This window comes from Chamaea fasciata, unplaced genomic scaffold, assembly GCF_029207755.1.
Source record: "Chamaea fasciata isolate MVZ Bird 193981 ecotype frontalis unplaced genomic scaffold, bChaFas1.0.hap1 SCAF_10, whole genome shotgun sequence".
Classification (NCBI taxonomy): domain Eukaryota; kingdom Metazoa; phylum Chordata; class Aves; order Passeriformes; family Sylviidae; genus Chamaea; species Chamaea fasciata.
The window spans coordinates 8,741,788-8,756,063 of NW_027094095.1; the positions used below are offsets into that span (position 1 = coordinate 8,741,788).

The following is a 14,276-nucleotide window of genomic DNA, read 5'->3' on the forward strand; positions in this document are numbered from 1 at the left end:
CACAGGCACGGAGAACTCCGGCGGGGAGCGTGGGGCCGGCTCCCGGCTGGTAAATCCCGGGCTTTGTGGGAGCTGGTCGGGATGTTCCAGGGCTGGAGAGCAGGCGGGCTGGGTAGGTGTTGGTGGGCATTGAAAGGAGCATTGTTGCCAGGCTGGAGGCTGGAAGATGGATTAAAAGATGTATTCAGAAATCGCAGCATGGGGGCAGCTGCGGCGGTCAGACAGGGGTCGGGATGGAGGAATTAGAGCAGTTTGGGAACTGGTCGATCTGCCTTTGCAAGGGGACAAAGGAAAAAAGTAATCCTTCAACCTGACATAAGTGTTGGGAGGAACAGGATTCCTGGGAAGAACCCCAAACAGATTTTCTTTTTTCTCTGTAGAGCCTGATCCCAAGTTCTCTGAAGTCCGTGGTGAGACTCTGTTAACTTAAAAAGTCAATAGTTTCGTTTTACTTTGAGGGGGTGTGGGGAGGGCCTTTCCCCCAGTCACATCACTGAAGTGTCATTAAACAGATGTTTCTGTGTGTGCTTCAGTAACATGGCTGTAATTTGTCTCCAAGTACAGGGCTCTGCAGAACATCAGTGCATGGATTTTTTTTTTTTTATTTTTTTAATTTCCTTCTTTTCGCGTTACAGGTGTACAAAGCAAGTTGTGCCATCAGGCCAAATTCAGGGTTGGCACACAAGTGTGGTGTGGCAGTGGGTAAATTCACATTCCTCTCTGTGTAGATCTGTGACTCCTCATTCATTCGTACCCGTAGGAATTTTGCCAGTTGAGATTTCCTCATAGCAGATGTGTATAAAACCAGATATTATCAGACCCCACATAGGCTGTGATTCAGCTGAGCTCGGTGTTTATAAAAACTCGTGGGAGTTGTAAGTGCAGTCCTGATCATCAAAGCAGAGCGCATCCCGAAATGCCTCTCGCTGTACAAGTGCAAAGTAAGTTTTGGGGTTTCTTTTTGAGTCCTGCAGATAATTGGTTGACTCTACAACTTTTTCAGTACATTACTTGCATTACCCTCACTAGACTTAAGGTCTCTGCAATATTGTGTGGAAGTATTTGTGGGGACTTATTTTAACATAGCTTGAAATATGCTAAGGTTCTTATAAGAAATCACACCATTTTTAAGGGGATTGCACACAGACACAGGACATGGCTAAGCTGGAAAATCTGCTGATGAAAATGTCAAGATTTTGTAAAATGAGGATGACTAAAATTGTCACAGCCACTAGAAAAGAAGTTCTGAGGATGCTCTGAGTTGCCACAGAGAGTGAGAGGTACCTGTGGGGTGGAAGTGGTTCCTTGGAGAGGTTTAGTTCTGCTCCTCAACAAGACTTGAGCTTTTCCAGAGCTGGGAATGTTCAGGACACAAAGTACCCACTCAGAGCAAGCTCACGTAAGATACCTATAAAGTCTCTTGAGAACAAGTGAAACCATTCAGTCCATTTCTGGAAGCATCTTGCGTTTCAGACAGAATCCTTTCAACAGATGAATTCCAAGATTTACCTGTGTCTCTGTGTTACTGGGATAGGCTGGGGAGGAGGGCAGGGGAGTGGTGTTTGTCACAGACTTGCATTCTTCCATTGCCACTTATATTCTGCTTCAGCATTTTCTTGAGTACGTCAGCATTTTAAAATGCCCCACTGTAGATCTTGAGAATGAAAACTAAAAATATATATCATCTCTCAAGCTCCCATATGCTCTCTCTGCATGGCTGGAGGCTGAAACTGAATTCAGTGGATTCCTCTGATGGATTTCTTGGGGCGAAGCTTTATGAGTGACAGTAAAGATGGGTTAAGAGATAATGAGTCTGAAGCAGGCACTGAATTTCCTTGGTGTAGTCTGTATCAATCTCAAGCTTTGTTATCCTAATACTGAGCAAAAGATGTGCGCTGGGCAGCCTTGCGTTCCCTTCTTACCTTTGGTCTTAATTATGCCTTAATTCTGGAAGTGGTTGTGAGCAGGCAGCTTTGGAAGGACTTGCTGGCTACTAATGAGCCGGGCAGGCCATTTGGTGCGGGGCCAGCTGGCACGGAGGAGCCGTGGCCTTGCAGCTCAACCCTTCCTTCCCTCCTTGCTCTCTCCCCAGACTCAGGAAGTTCCATCTGAGCCGCCTCCTGGGCTGGTCCCTGCCCTGTGTTAACCCCGGCTGGCCTCCCGGCTCATCCAGGGATTGTGCTGGTGACTTCACGGTGGGAATTTCTGTGGGACAGCTCAGCTTTGTGTCCTGGCCCTGCTGAGCTTCCCGGGATGGACGGCCGTAGGCGGCCTGGGAGCCTTTGGACCCGGCCGTCCCATTGGGAATGGCAGTCTCCCGGCTTTAGCCACAGAACCCGGGCTGGGTCTCCTGTCACCATGGAGGGGCAAGGCTGAAGGGAACAGTTGTCCCTTCTTGTAACAGTGTGTCTTTCCGGAGTGCAGCCACCTCTTCTAGATCCCGGTCACCCTCTCCATAGAGAAACTCCTTGGGAACTGCTCCGGGGACAATTCCAGCTCACACAGCCACACACATTCCCAGGCCGGCTCAGCAAGAGGGGCAGAGGGCTCCCAGCCCAAATCAATCCCCAGCAAGCGTTTATTCCAGTGTGCTGAAGGTGAACATGTGGTTTTTCTTAGTTCTATAGGGTCTCAGGTTCGTGGGTGGTACAAGGGGCAGGGCAGGGGGCAGGTGACCGTAGGGAAGAGAGGAACAGGACACCAGGCCCCATAGCCAACGGGGAAACAGGGAAAGGGGATGCCAGGGGGTGGGTGATGGACTTGTGAAACCCAGAGAGAAGACTGCACAATGTCGGCAAGGATCCGTGGGGGAGAAGCCCTTTTTTACACTTGGGGTATCTTTAATCTTCACTTTTCCAGGGAAGGGCAGTTGGAAATTCCTTTAATGGCATGAGGGACTCCACACCCTCTTGTGAAGGAGGAAGGGTCACAGCCGTCCCCTCCGAGTGCCCAAACACCCTGTGCTGTGGGGAACGGGCTGGGGCCCACAACAGGAGAGAGTCGAAAGAGAAAACCTGGCTGTTGGACCCAAATCCAGCTTTTTTATAGCCACAGATGGTTCTCCTGACGTGCTGCTGGTGTGGCTGAGCTGCTCCTAGGGCGCCCTGTGCTCCCGGCCCAGCTGGGAAGCTTGCAGGGAAAGTGTACAGCATTGTTTGTGCTGGGCCGGGAGAACTGCAAAGGGAGGGAAAGGGATCTTTATCTTGGACAAAACTGACCTAGAAGTTACTCAGTCAGGGTGCCCCAACCCTCTTTTTTTTAGTGCGCCGAGGTTGTAGGGTTTTATTTTGAGCTTTCTCAATGCTGTTCATTTGAGATTAGTCAGTTACAGGTGCAGAGTGTTTCCTTGTCAGGCAGGTTCATCTTGGCTGCAGCAGACAGCTTAAAAGTGTGTGTATTCAGCAGTTTATCACATTGCCTTGCACTTCCTTAGTCTCAGATTAAGTGATAGTATAGCAAAAAAAGCTGCTTGTAATTTCATCTTTTGCTTGATCCTAGTGGGTCATCTGTTCTCTCCTCTCATAGTAAACTGGGGATGAAATGCCTGCATAAATGAGTTGGTGCTTGGGAGCAATAATGAGGTACTTTTGTGCTTGAAAATCTGTGCCTGCTTTGGGGATCAGAGTATGCTTATATTTCAGAAATGATAATGTGAACAATAGTGAGACAGGTGGAAAGCTGGAGTAAATCCCAGCTGAGGGATGAATGGGTGTATGGTAACGCAGCTCCAGTGAGGGAATAGTTTCAACTTAAAAGAACTGGTTGAAGCTGAAAATAGAAGCTGATGAGATCAGTATAATAATTTTATTTCATAATTATATATTATTAGACTGGAACTAGCTGATGATATCTGAGCATTTTCTTATTCTTTAACGGTTTACTTTTCAAATGTGAAAAAATTCCACATAGAGGGCAAACTCCAGCGAGATGCAAGGATTATTTCAAACTTTAATGGCTGTTATTACTCACAGGGAAATGTTGGCTTTCAAACACCCTGTGTTTTCTCTCCTTGTCTCCATTTGAACAACGAGGTCACTTTAATCTTCATGGTCATTATTAATCATTTAGGAATGCTGATGTCCCAGTCTGCTGGCTCTGCCTGTCCTGCTTCTGTCCACTGGTGTTTTGCACTTATTTCAGATGTGCTCACCTGTGCTGTGACTTCCATGTGGCAATATTAAAACACAGGCTTCAGAAATCATCTGACTTTTCACTTGGCTCGTCATTTGAATTTTAGTGGTATTTAGTTTCCCGTTTGTATTTGTAGATACTTTAAATTTATTTATTGTATAGTTTTAGTAATAGTCATAGACTAAGAAGGGTCAAGAGTGAGATGGGATTTGCACAGCTTTGGAATTGCGATTAAGGTGACATTCCTGTTGTGCAAGGTGTTGCAGAAAGTCCTTCTGCCAGAGAACTTGCATTTAGATGGCTGCATCAAAAGAAAGGAGTAAATACTTCCAATTTCTAGCTGGGGAAATTGGGGTAGAAGGGTAGAGTAACCTGCATGAGATTCTTGAATTTACCAAGACTGGAGATAGAAGAATCAAGAAAGGTCAGGTATGAATTTTTTTTGCTAAGGTCATTTTTACACCAAGGTGCAGTAAAATTACATAAAAATGGAAAATCAGGGAAGGCTAGAGAATTGTTCCCATCCCAATTTCCATAATTGCTCTTTTTATTTTTTTTTTTTCCTTTGGATTTCTTTCCCTCCCTCATCTCAGTCTTGGCAAACTGAAGCAAATGACATAATGAAATTATTCCATAACAACATTTGAAGGGAAGTCAAAAATTACTGCTGTGCCCTGCTGAGGTTTGCATGGCAAGACACAAATCACTCTTCAGCTAAAATCCATGCAGTTCTGCAGAGAAGCCATAAAAGAGGGGTGAGCTGTGTGATGGCAATGTGCAGGGTAGCAGGAGCTTCTTTATTTCTCCCTGTTGTGGTCACAAATTGCCAAATTCTGATGCTTTTTTGATTACATTAAAGAGCATCCTCTCCCACACTTTATATTAGGGTCTACTAGACAGCAGTGTGAATGTTGGGATAGAAGAAAAAAGGCAAAAAAAATTCAGCATCACGATAAAATGAATCAATAGCCCTCCAGAGGTACAGGGATAGTACCAGAAAACTGATGTCTTGAAATGTGTAGGAGTTCTGTGACACTAGTGAGCATTGTGTGTGTTTGTTTAATTATTTTTTATATCTTCATGGTCTGTATCTCTGAAAATGCAACCGTTTTTTTGGCCGCTGTCTTTTGGCACCCACGTTTAAGACAGGGATGTACCCTGTAATCTGTGTATCTGTCCCTTGTGTCATAGGCTGCCTGGTGCCTTGTAGTGCAGGCTGTGTGTTTAGAGACTGGAATCCAATGAAATAATAAAAAATAAAAAAATAATTTAAAAGATTTTAAAAATAATAAAAAACTAATCTGTTGCCCAAAAGAAACAGCAGGACAGAGCTCAGTAGCAGAGGCTGTTGTTTATGATAAGTCTTTGGATATGTTCAAAGACTTATCTAGTTTTCAAGATTTTTTTTTTGTCTTTTTTTCATATGTACAGAGTAGGGATGAAAAGACCTCAAGGAGTCATCTGGTTCATTCCTGCCCAGGGCAGGATCCCACTTCATCCCTTACTTGTCTTTCCCACAGGGTTAGGATTCCTCATCCAGCCCACGTTGCCCAGGTCGTGCACTGGCCTGTCTTTTGAACCACCTTCAGCTGTTGGTCCAAGCACCAGCTGCAGCCAATATTGGCTGTTAAGTGCTCCTGTTAATTTGCCCCTAAAAAAAAAAAAAATTCAATTTCACTTGTACTTGGTCCCTGCTCAGAGCCGGCTCTGGTGAAGGCTGCCTAGCACTGTTTCAGGTCAGGTTTTTAATGTCTCCAGGAACAGAGAAACTGCAATCCCTGGGCAACCTGTCACTGTCAAGGATTGTCTTGGAAATTCATGTGGGCTGAGGGTGGCAGACCTTTGGGATAAAGGCTGTTGTTGCAACTACTTTTTCTCCTTTCTCTTTCACATTTTCTGTTAAATGGAATGTGTCGTCTTTTCAGAAAGCTGCCTGGTCACTGCCCAGATTTCTGAGGAAGGGACCCCAGGTGTCTGAGTGCAGCTGGAGAGGGGTCAAGTCCCTGGGAGGTTTGGCGGGGCCCTTCCTGAGGAGATCAAAACAGGGATTTGTGCTGAGCCAGAGATTGAAGGGCTTTTTTGATCTCTTACGTAAATTATCACATACCTGGAATTATTCATCTGAGTCCCCCGGGACTAAAAGCCTTCGTGCACTGGGTCAGGGTTCTCTAAAACCAGATCTGTGATGCACATGGTGTGCAGAACATGGCCCAGCACTGCTGCCATCTCTCGTCCCAGAAGGCTCATCCGGGCTACAGGGTGGAGAGAGGACCGAGGTGGCATGGGGTGCTGTCTGTCAGGACCTGGAATTTCCTTCCTGTGGGATGATGTCTCAGACCTCATATTACTGCAGTCTGTTTCTGTGCATCTCATTTCCTTTATTCTGGTCGAGCGTCGTGCACGTTGATGGTGCTCATGGCCAGGGCTGGATTACAGCTAAATGGGACCCACATGCACCAAAGTTCCAAGGTAAAGAAAGGGATAAAAAAATTTTGATGTTCTCTGTGAAGTGGATTTTTTGCCCTCTTCTGTAAAATGCCCAGCTCCTTCATACAGGCGTGTGGCACTGCTAATAAGCTCATCAGTTAAGAAAAACATGGTTCTTTTTTCCTTTTTCTTGTGTGCAATTTGCCTCATACAGTGCCTGAATCCAGTTTTTAAGCATGAAATTATTAGTTTTGGTTGTGTGTGCAGGCACATGCATTTGTCTATATATCTGTATCTGGTTCCTTGGGCCAGAGCACTTTTGTTACTGTAAAATAACTCCAGTTTTCTTTCTGGAAAAGTTGACAGGGAGCCTAATAACGACATGTTGATTTTAAACTTTTTCCATCTGACTGTGGATCTGGTATATACTTACAAACGGAGTTCAGTCATTGGAGTTTTTATGTGAGCCACTTAGGTTGTGATAAAGTTTTGCGACAAAACACGTTGTTCCTCATTTTGACGTGATGTGTCCCTGCTGAAAAAAGGCTGAATTTTGTACTAGAGACTGAATTCACTGCAGAGGACTGAAATTATGTTAATGGTCTATAAAGAAGAATTTCTTACATTTCTTTGGGAGAAGTAGTTGCTTATTTGAGGTAGCTGCTAGACATTTTGGGAAGTGAAATCTTACTCAAGAGTGAAGGCTGCTTTCATTCTGACCAACTATTTAAGTAGTCAGTATGTTTATTTCCCCTTACTAACTTGTAACTAACTGAAGAATCAGGCAGAACTGCATGAAAGCTGATAGTGTTCTTTTGGGGTGGGAATATGCCTTCACCAGTCTGTCCTTGCTCTTTTTCCAGGGATTTATTCAAACACAGATGTTCGTGAGATCTTTGTATCATCTGTGGTGCCTGAGTGGTTCTAATACATGGAGTGTAAAGATTTCCAGCTATTTACCTTTAATTCTGTCTGGATGGACTGATAGGAATGACACACCTGTTCTAAAGATAAGCAGATCTTGATCTGGACCAGGATTTTAGGCTGTCCCCCCTGGAGCTCTTGAGGATCTAAATTCATGCTGAAGCAGAAGATAGTGGGAGTCCATGTAAACTGCAGTGCCATGGTAGGGCTCACTTAAGCTTTTTCACATTAGTTTTGTAAGGCTTCAGCTCCAAAAGGGAATTGTTTGTTGGGTTGTTTTGAGTTGTTTTGGTTTTTTGAAGATTTTTTTTCCTGTAAGGAAGAAAAACATGATTTTTAATTAGGTGTTGGTTTTTTTTCCCTCCTTTCCTCACACGGAGTACAGGTTTCTATTGATTCTAAAAGGATTGTTTGCTTAGTTTTGCACTTTGATCTCTGAAGGAAGGAAGGAAGGAAGGTTATATGTGGGTGCAGCCTGGTTTGAATTTTGCCCAGTGGCAACAGAGAGGTTGTATTACCTGTGAAGGGTTAGTTTATATCCTGAAGCTGACAGCAGGTGCTTATCTCTTCAATTAGCAGGTCAGAACCTTGGTTTTGCTGCTGGCTCAGCAGCTGCTCTTAAAATGGGTGCTGCCTTGTGCCTGTGGGAGTAGAATGAGAATATAAGGTGGTCGTTTTGAATATTTTCCTCAGTACTTTAAATCATTCTTGTCCTTACAAGGTACTTTGGGAAAATTCAGGGTCAGGTTGGATGGGGCTCTGAGCAACCTGGTCTGGTTGAAGATGTCTCTCTTCATTGCAGGGAGGTTGGACTGGGTGACATTTAAAGGATCCTCTCACCCAAATCATTTCAGGATTGGAGGAAAGGGTTGTTTTCCAGCATTCCTACTTAGAACTGCTAATTGTGACAAGGAAGGTAAATGTTTAAACTCTTGACAAATGCAAGTCCTTTGTTGGTTTGTTTTTGTTTTGGGTTTTTTTTTTTCGGTTGGTTGGGTAAATTTTTCCTCTGTTTTTTAGCTCAAATATGTGAATTATTCCCTACCAGACTTCAGCCAAATGAACTTCAGCAAGTTCCTGTAGCTGGACTGCTGTATCATTAGATAACCAAAGGCCTACTTCAGGCAAGTCATAAAAAGATCTTAGCTAGGAAGTGTGATTTTGGAGAGGCAAAGCTGTGAGAGATCAGTTTATATCTAGGAGGCAAAGAGGAACGTGACCTGTAAAGCTTTGCAGCAAGACTCTTCTCTCTCCATCAGTCACCAGCACCCCCCAGTTCATGTGGCGAAGCAAAAACGTTACATCCTCTTTGCATCAAGAAGAGAACCAGGAAAACAAAGTGTGTGAGTGAGATTGAAACGTGGTTTGGTGTGTGCTGCAGGAGCAGAGCAGGTGCTGAGCTCTGTGCTTGGCTGCGCTGCTCCAGGGAGCTGTTTTGCCTTTTCCTTGGAGTGTTCCAGAGTGTGTCCTTGGCTGCTGCACCTTAATGCTGGGAGCCTCCCTTGTGGTTCATTGAGGGTGTATTTTTACTCCTGCAAATGCTTCTTCTAAATTAATTAAATTATTAAATACATGTATTCCTGTAGTGTAACCAGAACTTGTAATTAAAACCATAACTGGTAAAGACAATGACAAAAATACTTAAAAGTCAGTGAAAAGCATGCAAAAATCACTGCACTAGACTAACAAAAATCCTAATTTAAAAAAAGACATTGCCTAATCCTAATTAAAAAAAAAAAAAAAAAAAGATATGTCAGTGTAGGAACTGCATGATTAGGGTAAAGATTTATGTTTTCATTTTGGAAAAACAGTAAAAGCCAAGCTATTTCTCTTTTCTGTAAATTGAAGGATTAAAAAGAGTTTTAATGTCTTCAGGAGCTGCTGGCCTGCATTTTATTTCTCCTTAATTCTTGGCTACAATTGACTAGAAATACCGGTGGGAGAAATAGCTGGAATAGCTTTCAGGTTTGGAAATCTAAATATTCAAGGATCTGTTTTACTGATGGGTTGTACAGGCTGAAAAAGCCAGGAGGAGGAGTGGTGTCGGTAGAAGGGAGCAAGGTTGGATAACCTCCTGTGTTATGGACATGATCCCTTGCTGCCCAAGGGTTTAAAGTGAAGTTAGGTCTTTGAGAACTCCAGTTACTTCTGCAGATCCTACAGATGGAGAAAGGGGCTGATGGTGGTGGGGTGTCTGATATGACCTTGTGATGCCCCTGGATTGAACTGGGGCTCCTTAGAGGGTTGTGGTGAGGAGGAAGATTTGGAGATGGGAATTTTCTGCTGGATTCTGTGTGCAGGCAGAGTTGGGAAGCAGATTGGGGTTGACTTGGCTGGCATTTTTCCTCTTTTAGCATGTGCAGAGGGTTTCTGGAAGTACTTTGGCTGGAGTTCTGTACTCTTAGTGCCTGGAACTCGATAGCTTCTCTAGTTTGGCTTGGCTCCAACTCCTTCAGCGCTTTCAGATGGGGGTGGGATGTTGGTAGAAGTGAATCCGTTCCGTTCCCTTTTGCTACACAGGACAGCTCAGGTGAGGGTTGGGAGTTCCAGGCTGCAGTAGACTGAGATATGAACAGGTTATTCAGGCCTTGGAGGTTTAGAAAAGCCAGCTGCTGGTAGGGACCAAGCACTGCCTGTGCTCTGTGCTGTTTCTATCTGGTTTAGCACAGCCAGTTCTTGGAACAACAGAGCAGTAGCCCAGGACTGTGCTCCTTTTTCCCAGTCTTACTCCCTTAGCATTACTTGACTCACATAAATCAGTCTCTGGATGCTGCTGGTCTTTGCTCCAGATGATATGTGCTCCTTCAGGACGAAGCTGTGGATGGGGTTTCCATTTATTTGTCTCTGAGATGGGCTCCAGGGTTTTGGAGGAGCCTACCCAGACTCCTCTAAGTTGGCTGGTAGAGAATAATCATTGCTTTTGGGTCTTTTGCCTCATCAAATATTTTCTTCCTGCAGCTCTGGCTGTCAGAGACTATGGTTGCACTCATTTTTCAAAACACCAGTCTGAAATAAGTTCAATGTGTGTGACTGGAATATGAAAATGTCACTGGTGCTGAATACTGTCGCTTAATTTATGATTTCTTTTTAATTCATTTTTTTTTTACTTGGAGCAGGATTTAAATGGAAATTATCATATATAATTTTAAATGAAAATTGTTACTGTGTTTGTCGTACGTGTTTTATCACTCCTAACACACACCTCACTCCCCCTTCTCCCTTTATTTCCCACACAAACAAGTTATTGCTTCCACAAAAACTCTTGTCAATGGGATGTTATTTCAGACTAGTGAGCTCATGGCCGTCTGCTGGCAGAACTCTGCTCTGACTTAATACAAATGAAGGCTGCTGCCAGGATTTTTTGCCTAATACCTGAGCCTTGAAGGAAGCTCTGTTTTACAGAGCAAGAACTGAGCTGCTGTCAGTGGTGCTTCCAGCAGCCTTGCCTACAAACTTCCCATCTGGCTTTTTGGATGAGCTTGTCTTTGTATATGTGGTGCAGATTTAAGGGGGAAGGAATATGTGTTCAGGGCTAGGCTGGGCCTTAGCAGGAGTTTCTTTTCTACCTGTGGAGAGCTTCAGTCACCTTCAGGTTTGCTCTGTTGCATTATTGCAACGTGGAGAACTTCTTGTTGCTTGTGGAGCTTGTGGATCAGAATCACAGATGACATCCAGAATAAAGTGTCCCACAGTGATCTGCTGAGGAGAAATGTGCCTCAGGTCTTTTACCTCTCCAACAGAGTGAGATCTCCAAGGAAAAATGATGGTGTGTTTCATCTCCCAGCACTAATCCCGCGCCTGACAAAGCTCCCATAGCTCCTGCAGATGTGGGGCTTGTTGGATACTACAAAGACACCCTTGGGATAACCCAGAGGCAAAATAACCATCTGCTTCTAATAGTTTGGACACATAGCTGGACCAAACCTCCAGCCTTTCCTCCTCAGGAGGATGTATTTCTTCCAGGTCTGCTGACCCAACAAAGGTATATTTCTTCCAGTTCTGTGCTGGCAGGGAAATTAAGAATATACATGGAAGAAACCAAAATAAAGAGCCCAAACTCCTAGATTTCAACTCATGAGATCTTGTGTTAGGTTACATGATCTGAAGAGGTTAATGAAGCTCTTTAAAACAAGAGTTCTACCCAACCACAGCCACTGATAAACTGGCAGAAGTTTAAGAGCAGAATGATTTCTCAAAGGAGCCAGAACCAGCCTCTCAGTTTTTCCATAAACTCTCTTTTTTCCATGTATTTAAGAAGTCCCTCTAGTGGCCTGGTACTTCTATGATACATCAGCTGCTCCCTTGCAAGCTGATGTTGCACATCAGTTGATGCCATTGTGTGGATTTGAGATGGAGCTGTTGAGGGATTATTTGAAAGGCTTCAGAAGAAGGATCTGAGATGGTTTCGGATGAAAATAATTTTTTTTTAAAGGTGCTGGGGTTTTGGTTTTTTGGGTTGTTTGTTTGTTTTAGGGTTTTGGGGGGGTTTTTTTTGGTTTTTGTTTTTGTGGGGTTTTTTGTTTGGGTTGGGGTTTGGTGAGGTATTTTTCAGTGGGTTTTTGGTTTGGGTTGTTTTTTTGGGGTGTGGTTTTGTTTTGGTTTTTTTGTGAGTGTTTGTTTTGTTGGGGTTTTTTTTTTGAGTCAAGCAGGTGATGCTAAATCTTTGAATTCCGTGTGGGGCCATTGGCTGGTGCTTTGCCTCCACCGTGCAGTAGATAATATTAAATGATTTGTTGAACATCTTTGAACATAACTCCCAAGAAACTTAATAGCTTGAGCAAATGAAGTAAGCCATTAAGTTTCCATTTATCACATCTCTGATACATCTCTGTGTAAACCCCAAAGTCTTCAAAGACAGTCTGTGTTATTTTGTATGCGGGTGCATATTTTGTAATTTATAAGAAGTGGTGGCATAATATCTGGTATTCCCTGTGAAGTGCTGGAGTTGGGATGGTGTTTACCCCTGGCAAAGGGAGAGTTTGGGACTGGATTCTTGCATGCTCAGCACAGGGACTGTGGGTTCCTTGAGGCTGGACATTCTCTGCTCTTTCATTCCTACCACAGCAATATGTTGTGCTGAGGTATTCCAAAAATTCAGTTTTCCAGCCTCTGAAATGGCCTCAGAGCCCCAGGGAGCTGAAATGTCCAGGGCTGGGAATGCTGCTGGATAAGTGCTGTGATGCGTGCGAGGGCGCCTGGGCCGGAGCTTGTCCCTGACATGTCCCTGTCCCCTGAGGGAACAGGCAAGTCCAACAGCTGCAGGTGTGCTGGGCTTGGAACGCACTTCATCTTGTGCGCTTCATCCCCTGGAATGGAGATAGCTGGGATGGGAATCTTTCCCTTGGGGAAACAGCAGGGTTAGGAACCATGCTCTGCAGAATAAAGGCACATGTGTGTTTTTCGGGGTTTCTAGTTACCCAGTTTCCTAGGAACTGGTTACAGTAAGACCTAAGTGTCCATTTCCTCTTTATTTACATCCAGGCAGTGATGGGGGAAAAAACTGCCTATCCTCAAACTGTGCATTTGTGGTCAGGATTAAACCTTAAAGAGATCGCCTGTGCATTTGCATTCTTCACCACACCACACTTGCTGATGCAGCCTTCAGTGCTTGTCTCTCCCAGAGATTTGCCTGTCTTCAGTGGGTGCTCCCTGAAATCCTCACAAAGAGAACAGACCAACAGAAGGGAGGATTGTGATGGTGTGTACTGCAGAGGAAGCAATCCCATCCTCCACGTGTCCCTCTGTTTTCATGATCCCATTTTCCTTAACTGGGGATGGGAAATGTACGGCATTACTTAGAGAGGGCTGCAGAGCCTTTAGCTTACAAGATTAGAGTTAAGACCTCACTGTTTTTCTTTGTCTTCTCTTTAGCATTAAGTCAGCCATCAGCACAGTCCCAGTTTTCCATCAGTTTGAGTCCAGTCAGTCTTTTCCGAGAGAGAATGTGTTCTGACCCCAGCATCTGTAGCGTGTCCCGTGTGTTGACCCCACAGCAGCCATGTGTCCAGCGCATGTGTGTCCACAGGAGATGCCGTGTGGATTTCTGTATCCCTGAGTGAAACCTGAGATCACAAATTGAACAGATTCAGATCCAGACATTTCAGCTGGCTCAAAGTATTTGGAATTTAAAGTAGAAATACTTTGCTTTTAATTTTTTTTCTTCTTTCCAGTACTAGTACTTCGCTGTTTTAAAACACTAAACCCTAAAAATCAGGAACCCTGTATCAGAAAACCCAGAGTGGGTTTTTTTTCAGTGCTGGAGACAAAATACTTGGATGGGAAGAGAGGTTTTGTCTGTGAGTTTGTGAGAGTTTCTTAAAAGCAACACAGTGGAAAAGTTGTTCTTGATAGTGCCATGGACACAAATTTACGACTAGTCTGACAAGTACTCTGTGAATGCAGTAAGTAAACTGCTCTACAAAAGCTGAATATCTGTAGTTTATTTCAGTGTATATTTTGGAAGGAGTGTTAGCTTATTTTATCAGTCCCAGCCCTGACACCCACTCTTTTTTTGTGACTTGTGAAAATCCATCAGTCTTTTTGGTTTTGTTTCTCTCTCTGTAAAATGAAGTTATAGTGCTGTCTCAGTGCAAGGTTGAGACCCTTGCTGTGGGTTTTGGGGGCCTCTGGGCATGGCCTCTGACCTCTGTGATTCACATCACCTCATTCCCAGAGGTACATTGAGTACACTTAGCCACTCAAAGCAAGAACACTGTAAAATCTACCTGGAAAATCTTCAGAAGATTTTAACTGATACATTCATTATTTCATCCTGGCAGAGTGGTGTCTGTTGT

The 14,276-nt window shown here is 44.1% G+C and overlaps 1 protein-coding gene across 2 annotated transcripts in view; it reads left to right on the forward strand.

Annotated features, from left to right (window-relative positions):
- Positions 1–14,276, forward strand: part of COLGALT2 (collagen beta(1-O)galactosyltransferase 2) — a 47,287-nt gene that overhangs the window by 386 nt on the left and 32,625 nt on the right. The window contains exon 1 of one of the 2 annotated variants that reach the window (XM_066192221.1): positions 5,849–5,867. The exons of the other annotated variant lie outside the window; for it this stretch is intronic. The gene's annotated coding sequence lies outside the window, so the exon portion shown is untranslated. Of the gene's footprint in view, positions 1–5,848; positions 5,868–14,276 lie in introns of those variants that run through there. 2 annotated transcript variants of the gene reach the window in all.